General features: G+C 41.7%; 4 long non-coding RNA genes across 6 annotated transcripts; 2 read left to right on the top strand and 2 right to left on the bottom strand.

The window, feature by feature from the left end:
* Positions 1–1594: 1594 nt before the first annotated feature.
* Positions 1595–2753, top strand: LOC138224276 (uncharacterized). Its single transcript, XR_011182698.1, has 4 exons — positions 1595–1668; positions 2119–2174; positions 2403–2487; positions 2697–2753. It is a non-coding gene; the product is annotated as an uncharacterized lncRNA (long non-coding RNA).
* A 1429-nt stretch (positions 2754–4182) lies between these two features.
* LOC138224275 (uncharacterized) lies at positions 4183–5660 on the bottom strand. Of its 2 annotated transcripts, XR_011182697.1 has the most exons (4): positions 5636–5660; positions 5074–5122; positions 4868–4918; positions 4183–4463 (listed from the first exon to the last, which is right to left on the bottom strand). It is a non-coding gene; the product is annotated as an uncharacterized lncRNA (long non-coding RNA). The 2 variants fall into 2 exon arrangements; XR_011182696.1 differs by lacking the exon at positions 5636–5660 and having other exon boundaries at positions 5074–5621.
* A 3405-nt stretch (positions 5661–9065) lies between these two features.
* LOC107076436 (uncharacterized) lies at positions 9066–10543 on the top strand. 2 transcript variants are annotated; one of them, XR_011182699.1, is made up of 4 exons: positions 9066–9090; positions 9604–9652; positions 9808–9858; positions 10263–10543. It is a non-coding gene; the product is annotated as an uncharacterized lncRNA (long non-coding RNA). The 2 variants fall into 2 exon arrangements; XR_001477697.2 differs by lacking the exon at positions 9066–9090 and having other exon boundaries at positions 9105–9652.
* A 1429-nt stretch (positions 10544–11972) lies between these two features.
* On the bottom strand, positions 11973–13149 carry LOC138224270 (uncharacterized). The gene is made up of 4 exons (XR_011182688.1): positions 13058–13149; positions 12552–12607; positions 12239–12323; positions 11973–12029 (listed from the first exon to the last, which is right to left on the bottom strand). It is a non-coding gene; the product is annotated as an uncharacterized lncRNA (long non-coding RNA).
* Between the last annotated feature and the right edge of the window lie 1597 nt (positions 13150–14746).

The following is a 14746-nucleotide window of genomic DNA, read 5'->3' as shown; positions in this document are numbered from 1 at the left end:
AAGTTTAGATTAAGCAGTAAGAATTATACTGTTAGTGTTTGATACTCAATCTCACCTGTGATTATTGTACATCACTCATTTACAATGGTTCCCCAACGCTTTTTACTGTACGGTCTGTGTATAAAGCGTATAACACTATACACAATTTTGATGACTTTAAGCATTAGCATCTCTCTCTAAGAGAGGACAATTATGAGTTCTAAAGCTCCTGAATACCTGTCGCACACTGCTTCCACTAGTTCAAGGCCAGCAGTCTGATATTCACAGACAACGTTTATCACCTGCACTCTTTGCACTTGACTACAGTACCTTTCTTATCAAATGGTATATTAAATAATAGCATCTCTAAAAATAATAATAATAATAATAGCTGCGTGAAACCCTATTGACTACAAAACGAGTTATCACATCCTTATCACTATTCGGTCATCATTGCAAAAAACAGTTCACATTCTAGTTACATGCATTGCTTTTGATTTTGTAATCTTTTATCTGAAGGACTAAACTTCTTAATGGAACCTTGTCAAACGCCCATGGGAATAAATATCGATATACCGTATAATGTAGTGACACCTACTGGTATAAAGGAACTAAAGGGAGACGCTGCCCAGACAGCAGCTTAGGTATAAAACATTTAGATGAAATTAATCGTTCATGCATTTTTTTAAAAAGCTGTCTTTAGAATCATTTAAGAAATTTTGTTTAAAAAAACACTAACAGTTTAGTTAACACGTAACAAACAGGCTCCTCCAACTCTACTGCAAATGTTGATCCTTTATTTTTCACTGCCATTCGAAAAGTGAAACAAGTCATGTCCAGTCACACAAAAATACTACAAAAACGCATTACTAAGGCGTCTCGGAAGCGTTAATGGTTGAAAAGCAGGCAAGCAGGGGGAACTGTCGTCTCAGAACTGTGACTGTGATTTAGACTGAATAAGAGAGTTCGGCGCCCGGCGTGGTGTGTAGCCGGCCTGGTGGCTCCGCGGGCTAAACCATCGGACACTTCTAAAGTTCAGAAAGTAGATCGACCCGCAGAGAGTCTCTTGAGTTGAAGTCGAGCCCCGAGCCTCCCCGTCAGTCTGAGATCTGAGCCCCGGGTGTAGCTCTCGTGCTGTCGGGGTGAGTTTGTGGAGGTGGCTGTTCTCTACCACGCCGGCCGTTTTGGGGGGTTCCATTTTCGGGGCCCTCCAAAACAGGGACAAATGGGGGGTTTAAGTCCTTTATAAATGCATAGTTCGGAATTCAATTCTAAAAAGCAGCCCCTTATACCACTGTGACACCTGCAGGACAGGTGTGGCACTAGCAGTGAAAGAGAGGTGCAGTCCTAACTAGGAGCGACAGGGGTCTCTCTCCAGCACATTTCTCTTGGTTCTAGAGATCAACCGGTCGCAAGCTGAACGAGTCCGGCGAACGACCAGGGCGATGTCACTGTATTCGGGTGTTTGAAAGTCCTCAGCCGTTATATACATTATAAACGATTTGGTAAGTTAAGGCTTCTTTTTATCTTCAGTACCTTGAGTCTTGAGCCCTTGTAACAGAATCCACAGCTGTCATTCAGGAGCCGGGCCCGCCCCCAGAGTGACCTTCCTCAGCGGACACGCCCCGTCCGCCTGTTCCACAGGTGCGCCCGGCAAGATGGCGGCGGGGTGAGTTTCTGCGGCGTGAGGTGCGTTTGCGTTTTATTTCTAATTTTCTTATTTTAAATGCAAAACATCAAATCTCACTTTGAGGAAAGTTAGACAAAACTGTATTGTTGTTGCAAGTTTTGTTCATTGTATTTGTTTCGGTTTAATTTGCGTTTAGGAAGCCGAATTAAGTCTTCTGTCCCTTGGAGCGTGCTCTCGAAGTTTTAAAAGTGTGTATTTAGCGTTCTTATACTATCTTTCATTTAAGTATGTTTTTTTTTTTGAGATATGGTATCTCTTGGTCAGTTTCCTTTAACGATAAAAGGCTGAAGTTTACCTTCAAACATTTGCTTTATAAAGCCAGTAGCTGTGTAATCCCTGCTTTTCGGATTCGGGCTATAAAACCGGTTTCCACTCCAAAATGATAAAATATTGTAAAGTTGATAGTTACTTATTCGTTTACTAAACTAAAGTTTATTTTATTTTTCCAGGTGACAAAAGGATTTCAAGAACGGGGCTCCAGTTTTGAAAAAGTGTGTTTTCCAAGGTAAATTCTATTCCTACCCTCCGCTATCTGTGAATTCTCATGAAATTACCCGTTGGTATCTTATTGAATTTGAGCGTGTTTGTATATTTCTTTTTTCAGGCAGCTTATTTAAACAGTAAAAAGATTCGATTCTGCAAGTTTGATGTCTTGTTAACTTGATCCTTTTTCTTTTGCCTTCAGTTGCAACTTTTGTTAATTGCCTTTGTTTCTCTTTAATTTGTGTTTTAGGAAGCCGAAAAGAGTCTCCTGTCCGTTGGAGCGTGCTCTCGAAGTTTTAAAAGTCTGGATTCAGCTCTCTTATACCACCTTTCATGTAAGTATGTTTTTTAAAAGATATGGCATCTCTAACTCTGTTTCCTTTAACGAAAAAAAGGCTGTAATTTATCTTCAAACATTTGCTGTATGAAGTCAGTAGCTGTGTAATCTCAGCTTTTCGGATTCGGGCTATAATAACGCTTACCGCTAAGAAGTGATAAAATGTTGTAAAGATGAAATTGACTAAGTTTTTCTTTATTTCTCCAGGTGACAAAGGGATTTTAAGAACGGACGTTCACTTATGAAAGTGTTTTTTTCCAAGGTAAGTTCAATTGCTACCTTCCGCTACATTATTTGTGTAACTCGATAAAACACGTATTTCCTAGCATTTTTACACAAGAACGGTTTTATACTAACTCGATAACTGATTTTCGTTTCATTGTGATTTTGTGGAGTAAAGTCTAAGGCGCTGGTTCTTTTTTATGATATTTTCATTCATCTTTTGAATTCATTGGGTAAAGATGGATAATACCAGCACATTTTATCGATAGTTTTCAAGCAGAGTTCATTCGAATAGTATACACGCTGTTACCTGGTCTCGTATTTACAAGTAGCATTGAATTTCTATGTGACCGAAAGCATTTTCTAAATATTGGAGTAGTGGTGATTTCCCATGGTTTATTGTTCAATTTGAGTATTTTTATATTTCTTTATTTAGGCAACTTATTTAAGAAGTTAAAAGACTTCAGAACTTCAAGTGAATCGTTTCTGCAAGTCCGATATCCTGTTAACTCGATCCTTTTTCTTTTGCCTTCAGTTCTGCGCTCCGACGATCTCCGTTCCAGCAATTTGACCAGCAAGTTTTCCAGCAAGTTCTTCTCGACAATGTGTGCTTTTTCTTACACTTGATTTTTGTTACCAGTGGCTTGATCTGTAATGTCCCGATTCAGTGCTGTATTTTATTCTTGACCTGCATGTTTTCTGTTGACTGCTGCTAATGTATTTGCTGTGAATTCTGCAATAAAAACACTCATTTCATTGTCTGCATTGTCCTGTATTTTCGAAGGTGCGAAGGGTTGTCTTGCAGTGTGCGCCACGCACCGCAAGGCGACACCCCATCGCACTGACCTGGAAAAGTGCGAAGACGCCCGCCTTTTTAGATAGTCTCTGGGGGGAAAGGGTCCCTAGGAGGGAGCGTGGGTATAGCCCCAGGGGGAGGAGAACTGAGGATAGCTCTAGCCAAGCCCCCTCACTCCCAGCAGGAGGGGAAGGCAGGCTGGAGATGGCCTCGGCCCGAGAGAGAGGAGGCACCCAGGGCGGACTCAGCCTATCAGTCACAGCTTGCAACTGACAGCTTTCTAAGTCCACACACCAGGAGACCTGCCTCTCTGCAGGGACCAAAGCCACCACCAACCTGCCATCCTCTCCTGCCGGGAGCGAGTGGGCCTGGCTAGAGCTGCGGTCAATCAGCCAGCCCCCGCCTACCCCTCTCCAATGAGGGGGGGTGGGCGAGGCTCGGCTTGATTGCTACCACACCCTGAAAAAAAACCCATATACTAAGTTTTTTGGCGGGAAAATCTGGACACGCTTAAAAAGGGGGTAGCCTTTGACCTTTTCAAGTCAAAAAGCGATAGAGTGTCCCCTTGCGGCCACAAACTGTTAGCAAAATCTCTCCGCCAAAAAACTCACCACCATCGGGTTTTTTCAGGGCCAAGGGGGAACAGAACTCTGCACAAGAAATGAAAGAACAAAATCAAGTTTCAATCGACAATTTATTGAGCGAAAATTGCATACAAAACAAAGCATCACAATACGTCGGATGCACAAGCTTCCAAGTGAAAATTAACATGCATTTCAATTACAAAGTGTCAAAGCACGGAAACATTAACGATAAATACTGTTACAAGTCAACAGCGTAAGAAAACATTTGCAAGCAACTACATGTTAAAACAGAAACATACAGCACGTTACTTTTTCTCCGAGGTTTCAGTCGAGGCAGCGACCGGAAAGAAGACTGGAACTTCGTTGCAATTCCTGTAAAACAACAGAAATCAGTATTAGCTTTCGGTTACAAACAGGATGTCGAAATTATCCTAGCTAGTTCGATCGAGTTTCCGAACTGATTCACACGTCCAAAAGATACAGTAGCAATAAAGCGATTAGCGTGGTGCGACAGAGTGTTCCTGTTCAACAAGGTATAGAAGCAGGTACTATAAACGGCTTCTAATGAATCTGTATTATGCGCATTAAAAAAGCGACAGTGATCGCAGTTTTAGCAGAAAAGGATTGCTAAAAATAGCAGGCCTACAGTGTTGTCGGGGCAAAACCATTTCTGTCCCGGTGAAATCTCGTGTCGCCTAGTTTGAGTCTTCTTCTGACAACAACTGTAGTGTACTTCAGTACGATACGTGTGAACGAATAAAAAGGGTTATACTTACATAGATAATTTCAGCAGCTGAGCCAAGCATGTCCTGCCCGAAGACACCAAACTGGAAACACAAGAACACAAGTATTCAGATCATTTAACGATACTTGAAACTACGATTAAAGTCTACTTAGTAGAAAAATACATTTTCACCAGGGCAGAGAGCATAGAATATATCTCGATATGATAGGTGTAATGAAATGAATAAAACGTTTGTACTTTTCTTCTTCCATTAAGTGCGAGTCATGTCCAGCCCAAAGACACTAAACTGAAAACTCAAAAACAACACAATTTACAGCCCACTGAAACTAAAAAGCATTAGTTGCAAAGGAAATGTTTTACCAAGAATATAAGAACAATCTCTAGACACACTCTGGAAAATAATGGGGGAAAACAAACTTTAAATTCTTGGTAGGCTACTGTTTGTCTGGATAAATGCGCACGCTTGGTTTTGTGAACAAAGTTCACCAAGTGTTTGATAAAGATTAAAATACGGATAAGCGACGTTTTCATTCTGCTATAACAGTGTTTTTCTTCGATGTAAAAGGAATACACGCGTTGTCTGTGTACACAAGTGGCTTTTTAAAAATTAGTGAAGCGTTGCAAACTAAAACAAAATAAAAAATGCCGGTAAAATGCTATTTAGCTCCCGAGGAAAATACGTCTTTTGGCCTTTTCATCTGCGACGTTAAGACAACATAATTACATGAATTTAAATTAAATATAAATTCAAATAAAGCAAAAATAAAAAATAATCATAAAAGACGCGGAACAAACTCACCCAGCTCCCCTCTCTCCCGCAGAACCCGGCGGACAGGGGAGCGGGGCGTGGCCTCCGAGGGATGTCATTCCAGTGGGCGTGGTTACCGACTGACGGTGCAGGTAGCTTTTTTTTCTCGGCTTATGAAATCGAGCATGTTTTCAGAAGCCCCCATGAGTTACAAGTTTCAAAATCCTTTTTTTTCCCATGGCCATCACGGTAATCCCAGTTAGTACATTTAATCCTTATTAGTATTAGGGCCACAGGATATGAAATACGTAGGCGAGCTGTGGGGTCTAAAGTTCTTTAGAGGACACTTACTGTTCTATAACAGTTTATTTTAATGCTGCAACAAGATTTTTCTTTTTTAAACGTTTACCATACACTCAGTTTACTGCTTTTGTGCGTCTTATTAGTCATGCAGCTGATGTGTTCATTTAAAAAGTTACAAAAACGTGTGCAACTTCAAATGAAAGGGCAGTATTTAATCCATGATGCAGCCCTTTTGGTTACTGGCATCAGTCTGATTCGATAGTCCCATGCAGCCATTGATCAAAGAAGACCAGATGTTGGTTTCAACTAAATGGCTCGACCTCCTGTGCCAGTCTCCCACTACCCTTTGTGTAAAGAACTTTTAGAAACACTTCCCCGTGACATCCTTTCACATTTCCCTTGGTCTGTGTCAAAGTAGTTCACCCTGTTTTACTGTTACGTTTTTGTTCATGGAGCCCCCTGCTCCCTCACTGTAGCCACGCGTCCTCTCGTGACCAGCCGGCTCTCTGACTTTCTGGTCTGCCTCCAGCTGCTCACATCATCTCCCGGCACCACCGGACTGGGTCTCACGCAACTCAGAGTCTCACTCTTACACTCAGACTCAACCCACTCATGACACAAAATCTCCAGCACCTCACTCCCGGGCTGCGATTCCACACACTCATGGTAAAAACCTTCCAGTGTCCAGCACCCCCCGCTATCTAACACCATCTCTCCATGGAGCTCTATCAATTCAATTCAATTCAAGGCGCTTTATTAGCATGACCGATGGGTACAATCAGTGTTGCCACAGCAAATAAAATAATGAAATTCACATGAAACAACACAAAAAATACAAGTAAAATAAAATACAGCACAGACATATTGTAAAATATTCACATATACTGTAGACAGAGGGTGCATTATTGGGAGACAGACTTACTGTTCCTCAGGCTGTGACAGGAGATCACATACTGGGCTGCCAATTCAACTGAGTTCCCTCCTTCCTCTCCCAGTAGGACTGGGACCCGTTGTGATTCTGGCAGGTGTGGGAACTCTAACTCTCTCTCACTTTCATTCACAGCGGACTGACCGCACAGCCCTGTCCTCACGATCAACGGGCTACTCTCTATGGGAATAATCCCATTTTTCACACGGGATAATTCCCTTCGGATTAGCTGCTCTCGCCCGGTCCTTCCCAGGATTCATTCGACAATCTTCTCCACGGTCTCCTCTCAGACTGTCCCTCTCATGTCTCTCCCCTGATTGGACTTTCTTAAACCGCAGCCACTCCTCTGCTCGCTAGAAATACGGAGCACGCACCTCAAAAAGGAGTGCACACTAGAAAAAGGGAAGGGAAGAAAGAGAAGGGAACGCACACTAGGGAAAAGAGTGCGCATTTGAAGAAGGATCGTCAGAAAAAAAGAACGCAGGCTTTAAAATGGCGCGCCCACAACAAAAAGGAACACACAAGAGAAAGGAGTGCACACTTGAAAAAGAGAGCACGCACTAAATAAAGGAATAACACACTAAAAAAGGACCAGACACTAGTTAAATGGACGCTCACTCGAAAAAGGGAACATAAACTTGAAAAAGAAACACACTTGAAAAAGGAAACACAGAAAAATAGACTCTCGTTGGAATAAAGGGGATACACACTAGATAAAGGGAATGCACGTAAGAAAAAGCAGCGCACACTTGAACAATGAAATGCAAACTTGGACACGGGAGAGAATACGAATAAACAGCACCCACTAGAAAAAGGGCACCTTCACAAAAGCACACACTTGAAAAAGGAGCACACTGGAAAAAAGTAGTGCACACTAGAAATGACTAATGAGGATTACCTCAAATACTAATAAGGATTAAGTGTATTAACTGGAATTACCGTGATGGCCATGGGGAAAAAAAGGATTTTGTAACTCATTTGCAACTCACTTGTAACTCATGGGGGCTTCTGAAAACATGCTCGATTTCATAAGCCGAGAAAAAAGCTACCTGCACCGTCAGTCTGCCCAGTATGTGATCTCCTGTCACAGCCTGAGGAACAGTGAGTCTGTCTCCCAATAATGCACCCTCTGTCTACAGTATATGTGAATATTTTACAATATGTCTGTGCTGTATTTTATTTTACTTGTATTTTTTGTGTTGTTTCATGTGAATTTCATTATTTTATTTGCTGTGGCAACACTGATTGTACCCATCGGTCATGCTAATAAAGCGCCTTGAATTGAATTGAATTGATAGAGCTCCATGGAGAGATGGTGTTAGATAGCGGGGGGTGCTGGACACTGGAAGGTTTTTACCATGAGTGTGTGGAATCGCAGCCCGGGAGTGAGGTGCTGGAGATTTTGTGTCATGAGTGGGTTGAGTCTGAGTGTAAGAGTGAGACTCTGAGTTGCGTGAGACCCAGTCCGGTGGTGCCGGGAGATGATGTGAGCAGCTGGAGGCAGACCAGAAAGTCAGAGAGCCGGCTGGTCACGAGAGGACGCGTGGCTACAGTGAGGGAGCAGGGGGCTCCATGAACAAAAACGTAACAGTAAAACAGGGTGAACTACTTTGACACAGACCAAGGGAAATGTGAAAGGATGTCACGGGGAAGTGTTTCTAAAAGTTCTTTACACAAAGGGTAGTGGGAGACTGGCACAGGAGGTCGAGCCATTTAGTTGAAACCAACATCTGGTCTTCTTTGATCAATGGCTGCATGGGACTATCGAATCAGACTGATGCCAGTAACCAAAAGGGCTGCATCATGGATTAAATACTGCCCTTTCATTTGAAGTTGCACACGTTTTTGTAACTTTTTAAATGAACACATCAGCTGCATGACTAATAAGACGCACAAAAGCAGTAAACTGAGTGTATGGTAAACGTTTAAAAAAGAAAAATCTTGTTGCAGCATTAAAATAAACTGTTATAGAACAGTAAGTGTCCTCTAAAGAACTTTAGACCCCACAGCTCGCCTACGTATTTCATATCCTGTGGCCCTAATACTAATAAGGATTAAATGTACTAACTGGGATTACCGTGATGGCCATGGGAAAAAAAAGGATTTTGAAACTTGTAACTCATGGGGGCTTCTGAAAACATGCTCGATTTCATAAGCCGAGAAAAAAAAGCTACCTGCACCGTCAGTCGGTAACCACGCCCACTGGAATGACATCCCTCGGAGGCCACGCCCCGCTCCCCTGTCCGCCGGGTTCTGCGGGAGAGAGGGGAGCTGGGTGAGTTTGTTCCGCGTCTTTTATGATTATTTTTTATTTTTGCTTTATTTGAATTTATATTTAATTTAAATTCATGTAATTATGTTGTCTTAACGTCGCAGATGAAAAGGCCAAAAGACGTATTTTCCTCGGGAGCTAAATAGCATTTTACCGGCATTTTTTATTTTGTTTTAGTTTGCAACGCTTCACTAATTTTTAAAAAGCCACTTGTGTACACAGACAACGCGTGTATTCCTTTTACATCGAAGAAAAACACTGTTATAGCAGAATGAAAACGTCGCTTATCCGTATTTTAATCTTTATCAAACACTTGGTGAACTTTGTTCACAAAACCAAGCGTGCGCATTTATCCAGACAAACAGTAGCCTACCAAGAATTTAAAGTTTGTTTTCCCCCATTATTTTCCAGAGTGTGTCTAGAGATTGTTCTTATATTCTTGGTAAAACATTTCCTTTGCAACTAATGCTTTTTAGTTTCAGTGGGCTGTAAATTGTGTTGTTTTTGAGTTTTCAGTTTAGTGTCTTTGGGCTGGACATGACTCGCACTTAATGGAAGAAGAAAAGTACAAACGTTTTATTCATTTCATTACACCTATCATATCGAGATATATTCTATGCTCTCTGCCCTGGTGAAAATGTATTTTTCTACTAAGTAGACTTTAATCGTAGTTTCAAGTATCGTTAAATGATCTGAATACTTGTGTTCTTGTGTTTCCAGTTTGGTGTCTTCGGGCAGGACATGCTTGGCTCAGCTGCTGAAATTATCTATGTAAGTATAACCCTTTTTATTCGTTCACACGTATCGTACTGAAGTACACTACAGTTGTTGTCAGAAGAAGACTCAAACTAGGCGACACGAGATTTCACCGGGACAGAAATGGTTTTGCCCCGACAACACTGTAGGCCTGCTATTTTTAGCAATCCTTTTCTGCTAAAACTGCGATCACTGTCGCTTTTTTAATGCGCATAATACAGATTCATTAGAAGCCGTTTATAGTACCTGCTTCTATACCTTGTTGAACAGGAACACTCTGTCGCACCACGCTAATCGCTTTATTGCTACTGTATCTTTTGGACGTGTGAATCAGTTCGGAAACTCGATCGAACTAGCTAGGATAATTTCGACATCCTGTTTGTAACCGAAAGCTAATACTGATTTCTGTTGTTTTACAGGAATTGCAACGAAGTTCCAGTCTTCTTTCCGGTCGCTGCCTCGACTGAAACCTCGGAGAAAAAGTAACGTGCTGTATGTTTCTGTTTTAACATGTAGTTGCTTGCAAATGTTTTCTTACGCTGTTGACTTGTAACAGTATTTATCGTTAATGTTTCCGTGCTTTGACACTTTGTAATTGAAATGCATGTTAATTTTCACTTGGAAGCTTGTGCATCCGACGTATTGTGATGCTTTGTTTTGTATGCAATTTTCGCTCAATAAATTGTCGATTGAAACTTGATTTTGTTCTTTCATTTCTTGTGCAGAGTTCTGTTCCCCCTTGGCCCTGAAAAAACCCGATGGTGGTGAGTTTTTTGGCGGAGAGATTTTGCTAACAGTTTGTGGCCGCAAGGGGACACTCTATCGCTTTTTGACTTGAAAAGGTCAAAGGCTACCCCCTTTTTAAGCGTGTCCAGATTTTCCCGCCAAAAAACTTAGTATATGGGTTTTTTTTCAGGGTGTGGTAGCAATCAAGCCGAGCCTCGCCCACCCCCCCTCATTGGAGAGGGGTAGGCGGGGGCTGGCTGATTGACCGCAGCTCTAGCCAGGCCCACTCGCTCCCGGCAGGAGAGGATGGCAGGTTGGTGGTGGCTTTGGTCCCTGCAGAGAGGCAGGTCTCCTGGTGTGTGGACTTAGAAAGCTGTCAGTTGCAAGCTGTGACTGATAGGCTGAGTCCGCCCTGGGTGCCTCCTCTCTCTCGGGCCGAGGCCATCTCCAGCCTGCCTTCCCCTCCTGCTGGGAGTGAGGGGGCTTGGCTAGAGCTATCCTCAGTTCTCCTCCCCCTGGGGCTATACCCACGCTCCCTCCTAGGGACCCTTTCCCCCCAGAGACTATCTAAAAAGGCGGGCGTCTTCGCACTTTTCCAGGTCAGTGCGATGGGGTGTCGCCTTGCGGTGCGTGGCGCACACTGCAAGACAACCCTTCGCACCTTCGAAAATACAGGACAATGCAGACAATGAAATGAGTGTTTTTATTGCAGAATTCACAGCAAATACATTAGCAGCAGTCAACAGAAAACATGCAGGTCAAGAATAAAATACAGCACTGAATCGGGACATTACAGATCAAGCCACTGGTAACAAAAATCAAGTGTAAGAAAAAGCACACATTGTCGAGAAGAACTTGCTGGAAAACTTGCTGGTCAAATTGCTGGAACGGAGATCGTCGGAGCGCAGAACTGAAGGCAAAAGAAAAAGGATCGAGTTAACAGGATATCGGACTTGCAGAAACGATTCACTTGAAGTTCTGAAGTCTTTTAACTTCTTAAATAAGTTGCCTAAATAAAGAAATATAAAAATACTCAAATTGAACAATAAACCATGGGAAATCACCACTACTCCAATATTTAGAAAATGCTTTCGGTCACATAGAAATTCAATGCTACTTGTAAATACGAGACCAGGTAACAGCGTGTATACTATTCGAATGAACTCTGCTTGAAAACTATCGATAAAATGTGCTGGTATTATCCATCTTTACCCAATGAATTCAAAAGATGAATGAAAATATCATAAAAAAGAACCAGCGCCTTAGACTTTACTCCACAAAATCACAATGAAACGAAAATCAGTTATCGAGTTAGTATAAAACCGTTCTTGTGTAAAAATGCTAGGAAATACGTGTTTTATCGAGTTACACAAATAATGTAGCGGAAGGTAGCAATTGAACTTACCTTGGAAAAAAACACTTTCATAAGTGAACGTCCGTTCTTAAAATCCCTTTGTCACCTGGAGAAATAAAGAAAAACTTAGTCAATTTCATCTTTACAACATTTTATCACTTCTTAGCGGTAAGCGTTATTATAGCCCGAATCCGAAAAGCTGAGATTACACAGCTACTGACTTCATACAGCAAATGTTTGAAGATAAATTACAGCCTTTTTTTCGTTAAAGGAAACAGAGTTAGAGATGCCATATCTTTTAAAAAACATACTTACATGAAAGGTGGTATAAGAGAGCTGAATCCAGACTTTTAAAACTTCGAGAGCACGCTCCAACGGACAGGAGACTCTTTTCGGCTTCCTAAAACACAAATTAAAGAGAAACAAAGGCAATTAACAAAAGTTGCAACTGAAGGCAAAAGAAAAAGGATCAAGTTAACAAGACATCAAACTTGCAGAATCGAATCTTTTTACTGTTTAAATAAGCTGCCTGAAAAAAGAAATATACAAACACGCTCAAATTCAATAAGATACCAACGGGTAATTTCATGAGAATTCACAGATAGCGGAGGGTAGGAATAGAATTTACCTTGGAAAACACACTTTTTCAAAACTGGAGCCCCGTTCTTGAAATCCTTTTGTCACCTGGAAAAATAAAATAAACTTTAGTTTAGTAAACGAATAAGTAACTATCAACTTTACAATATTTTATCATTTTGGAGTGGAAACCGGTTTTATAGCCCGAATCCGAAAAGCAGGGATTACACAGCTACTGGCTTTATAAAGCAAATGTTTGAAGGTAAACTTCAGCCTTTTATCGTTAAAGGAAACTGACCAAGAGATACCATATCTCAAAAAAAAAAACATACTTAAATGAAAGATAGTATAAGAACGCTAAATACACACTTTTAAAACTTCGAGAGCACGCTCCAAGGGACAGAAGACTTAATTCGGCTTCCTAAACGCAAATTAAACCGAAACAAATACAATGAACAAAACTTGCAACAACAATACAGTTTTGTCTAACTTTCCTCAAAGTGAGATTTGATGTTTTGCATTTAAAATAAGAAAATTAGAAATAAAACGCAAACGCACCTCACGCCGCAGAAACTCACCCCGCCGCCATCTTGCCGGGCGCACCTGTGGAACAGGCGGACGGGGCGTGTCCGCTGAGGAAGGTCACTCTGGGGGCGGGCCCGGCTCCTGAATGACAGCTGTGGATTCTGTTACAAGGGCTCAAGACTCAAGGTACTGAAGATAAAAAGAAGCCTTAACTTACCAAATCGTTTATAATGTATATAACGGCTGAGGACTTTCAGACACCCGAATACAGTGACATCGCCCTGGTCGTTCGCCGGACTCGTTCAGCTTGCGGCCGGTTGATCTCTAGAACCAAGAGAAATGTGCTGGAGAGAGACCCCTGTCGCTCCTAGTTAGGACTGCACCTCTCTTTCACTGCTAGTGCCACACCTGTCCTGCAGGTGTCACAGTGGTATAAGGGGCTGCTTTTTAGAATTGAATTCCGAACTATGCATTTCTAAAGGACTTAAACCCCCCCATTTGTCCCGGTTTTGGAGGGCCCCGAGAATGGAACCCCCCAAAACGGCCGGCGTGGTAGAGAACAGCCACCTCCACAAACTCACCCCGACAGCACGAGAGCTACACCCGGGGCTCAGATCTCAGACTGACGGGGAGGCTCGGGGCTCGACTTCAACTCAAGAGACTCTCTGCGGGTCGATCTACTTTCTGAACTTTAGAAGTGTCCGATGGTTTAGCCCGCGGAGCCACCAGGCCGGCTACACACCACGCCGGGCGCCGAACTCTCTTATTCAGTCTAAATCACAGTCCCAGTTCTGAGACGACAGTTCCCCCTGCTTGCCTGCTTTTCAACCATTAACGCTTCCGAGACGCCTTAGTAATGCGTTTTTGTAGTATTTTTGTGTGACTGGACATGACTTGTTTCAGTTTTCGAATGGCAGTGAAAAATAAAGGATCAACATTTGCAGTAGAGTTGGAGGAGCCTGTTTGTTACGTGTTAACTAAACTGTTAGTGTTTTTTTAAACAAAATTTCTTAAATGATTCTAAAGACAGCTTTTTAAAAAAATGCATGAACGATTAATTTCATCTAAATGTTTTATACCTAAGCTGCTGTCTGGGCAGCGTCTCCCTTTAGTTCCTTTATACCAGTAGGTGTCACTACATTATACGGTATATCGATATTTATTCCCATGGGCGTTTGACAAGGTTCCATTAAGAAGTTTAGTCTTTCAGATAAAAGATTACAAAATCAAAAGCAATGCATGTAACTAGAATGTGAACTGTTTTTTGCAATGATGACCGAATAGTGATAAGGATGTGATTACTCGTTTCGTAGTCAATAGGGTTTCACGCAGCTATTATTATTATTATTGTTATTATTATTATTATTATTATTAGAGATGCTATTATTTAATATACCATTTGATAAAGAAGGTACTGAAGTCAAGTGCAAAGAATGCAGGTGGTAAAAATGTCTGTGAATTCAGACTGCTGGCCTTGAACTAGTGGAAGCAGTGTGCGACAGGTATTCAGGAGCTTAATAATAACTTAATAATAATAAGTTAGGAATGTCAAAATGTCTCAAATGATTCTAAAGACAGCTTTCTTTAAAAAAATGCATGAACGATTAATTTCATCTAAATGGTTTATATCTAAACTGGTGTCTGGGCAGAGTCTCCCTTTAGTTCCTTTTACCATTAGGTGTCACTACATTATATGTTCAGTAAAGTCAATGGAGTTTCATG

This window comes from Lepisosteus oculatus, chromosome 19 (assembly GCF_040954835.1).
Source record: "Lepisosteus oculatus isolate fLepOcu1 chromosome 19, fLepOcu1.hap2, whole genome shotgun sequence".
Lineage (NCBI taxonomy): Eukaryota > Metazoa > Chordata > Actinopteri > Semionotiformes > Lepisosteidae > Lepisosteus > Lepisosteus oculatus.
The sequence above is the reverse complement of the archived record's forward strand: the minus strand, read 5'-3'. Positions and strand labels throughout refer to the sequence as shown.